Source organism: Ananas comosus, unplaced genomic scaffold (assembly GCF_001540865.1).
Source record: "Ananas comosus cultivar F153 unplaced genomic scaffold, ASM154086v1, whole genome shotgun sequence".
Taxonomy (NCBI): domain Eukaryota; kingdom Viridiplantae; phylum Streptophyta; class Magnoliopsida; order Poales; family Bromeliaceae; genus Ananas; species Ananas comosus.
The window spans coordinates 79474-82264 of record NW_017893401.1 but is presented as its reverse complement, the minus strand read 5'-3'; the positions used below and the strand labels follow the sequence as shown (position 1 = coordinate 82264).

General features: G+C 38.4%; 1 protein-coding gene across 1 annotated transcript in view; it reads left to right on the top strand.

The window, feature by feature from the left end:
* Positions 1 to 672: 672 nt before the first annotated feature.
* LOC109705923 (rust resistance kinase Lr10-like) overlaps positions 673 to 2791 on the top strand; it is a 38468-nt gene continuing 36349 nt past the window's right edge. The window contains exon 1 of the mRNA XM_020226710.1: positions 673 to 712. The gene's annotated coding sequence lies outside the window, so the exon portion shown is untranslated. The remainder of the gene's footprint in view (positions 713 to 2791) is intronic.

The following is a 2791-nucleotide window of genomic DNA, read 5'->3' as shown; positions in this document are numbered from 1 at the left end:
AGCAGCACTCGATCATGGTGGAAAGGCAGATCTGTATTCAACTGTTATGCCTCCTCCTCCTCCTCCTCCTCCTCCTCACTTGTGTTGGCGTCGCAGAAGGCCGCAAGAATCACGTCAGTTGTTCTTCGTCGTGCGGGCATTTGCATGATATCCACTATCCTTTCCGTTTGAAGAGAGATCTGCCGCAGTGTGGATCCCCAGACTACGAGATTCTCTGCGACGGCGGCAAACCTATGCTGGAGTTGGGGACGTCAGCAAAGTACTACGTAACCAACATCTCGTACACGAACCAGACTATCAGTGTGGTTGATCCCGTGTTTGTAGATGACAAGTATTGCCTTCTTCCTATCCAATCTCCACCTGCTAATTTATCGCATTTGTATTTCAACGTCGGAGACAACGGGGCTCTCTTTGCGAACTGCACGAGGCCAATCCACGACGACATGTACCGGAGCGTGCCTTGCTTGAGCAGTAACAACACATTTGTCTACTTAGTAGTTGATACCTGGGAATTCTCTGTGGAATCTATTGAGCCCTCATGCGGATTTCTGGCCTGGATTCCTATGCCCGTCGATCATGTCACAAACCCGACCGCCACCGATGTCTTTGAGCTCTTGAAAGAAGGATTCACACTTTTGTGGGATGTAGGCCCTGGATCAAAATTTGCCATAATATTAACGGATGTACGTGAATGCTTAGAAAGAGCAAAAAGGTATGAAACACTACCATATATTCACTACCAAGCCTACAAGCAATTTCAAATTAAGTTATGTGTAAAAGGAAATTTCTTTGTTAGAAGATAGTTTTTCAATACCAAAAAAACATCAATAAAAATATCATGCGTCACCTCCTTCTGTTTCCTCCAGAGAGAAGAGAGAAGAGAAGAAGAAGAGAGAGAGATTTTGCTAACAAAATCTACAATTAAGCCTATGGAACTCTATAAATTTAATTTTAAGAGTGTTTTGTGTCTTAAGAAAATAAATGTTAAATTTAATATTTAATAAAATGATATCGTGATATTTTTTAGATATTGACGGAACACGATTAATGATCTAAATAATGCTTTATTTAAGGAATAAATACCTATCATGATCTCATCCAATGTCGCGATCATATCTAACTTCAATAAATTTTGCATCTAAATATACAAATATATAAAAAAAACCAATTAAGGTCATAATCGTGCCTTCACTTGTGCGATATTAAGTGTACTTTCTTTAGACCTACCGTACTAAAAGAAGAAAAAGTAAAAAAATAAAATTTAATAAAATACTTACTTCCGGCGCTAGTCCGGCGCCTCTACTCAATACACGTGGTTTAATAGAAAACCTTCTCATTTTATATACGACGCAAACTAAAGACAATAAACAGATTGACAGTATAGTTAATATCCATTGGTCCAGCAAATATTGATTGCACATTGTTTTTCGCTTTTTTCTCTAACAGCATATTGTATATAAAAAAGGAATATCTATTTGCTACAAAATTGCATTAAACATGGCAACAAGACCCTCACTAGTTATGCCATAAATGCTCTAAAAATCATTGAATATAATGAGTTGGCCGCACACCAACAGCAAATCTAGCTTTGAGTGACGAACTAACAAATTACAATACCTATTGCGAATTCGAAAGGTCTTCTGCCTGCCAAAGCATCGAATCGAAATCTGTTAATGGATTGCATGAAAGTCGCTGTGGACGGAAGTTCGCCCTGAGTGATGAAAGAGACAGCCTGATGCATTTGGAGAGTTATCCTGTACCCTCCAACATCTCATACAAACTTGTCCATAAAGGGCGATTTGACGATATTTCATCTCGAATGACCATAACCTACTTACATAAACTTCTTTCTATTTCATTAATCTCGAAATAAGTATTATCTCATTGATCCCCTTTGTCTGTGAAAGTTGATCGTAGATCCAGAAGGATTAATTGGCTTGTATTTCATCGTCGATCCACATCCTTCTGCTCCCCCATTGTCCAAAATAGCATTCAAAACTATATACATCAGACTTTGCATATACAATCCCAAAGGTTCCTCGATAACCAATTCCGGAGCAATATATCCAAGGTCCTCTTCGGCACAATAAAAACAAATTAAATCCTTTGGGTACTCACCTGCGATCCTCCGAAATCTAAACTTGTTGAAATTTGCCTAGAAAATATATGTGGTTTGATTCGAAATGTAGAATGAGAGAGCAAATAATTCGACGTACCGCGAGCCACCCCAAGTGCATTCTCATTGAGCTTATCCCCCAGAAAAGGGCCTATTACTAGTTCCTCTGCAGAGAAATAAACTTTCCAATGAATCCTTTAGCATGTACTCATACTCGAACAGAGCCCTTGATCCTTGCTGAACAATAAACAATAAGCCGCACTATATTTATATGTAAATCTACCAATATGTTAGACCTCATTGCATAAGTCTTTCTCATTGAATTGAAGATCGAGCAGGAACTGAGTAACATTGCCACTTAAGAGTGTACCTCTAAACACGAGCAAATCAACCCTATGTCCTTAGTGCGGAAGGGCCGTGATTGCACAAATCAATGTAGGAATATCTCATATTGAGAGCATTCGGTCTCGGACAAACTTCTAACATGTCAATAACACATGACTTGATCCAATAACTTATAGGTAGCCAGTAAAAAGAACGAAATTGTGCAAAAACGAATCGCTCCCCTAACATCCATAATGACTGATAAAAATACGTTATTTTGATAGAGAGGATAAAAAAACAAAAAAAAAAAAATTTTTTCAGTTATCACTTGTCGCAAATCATTGTAGGCTG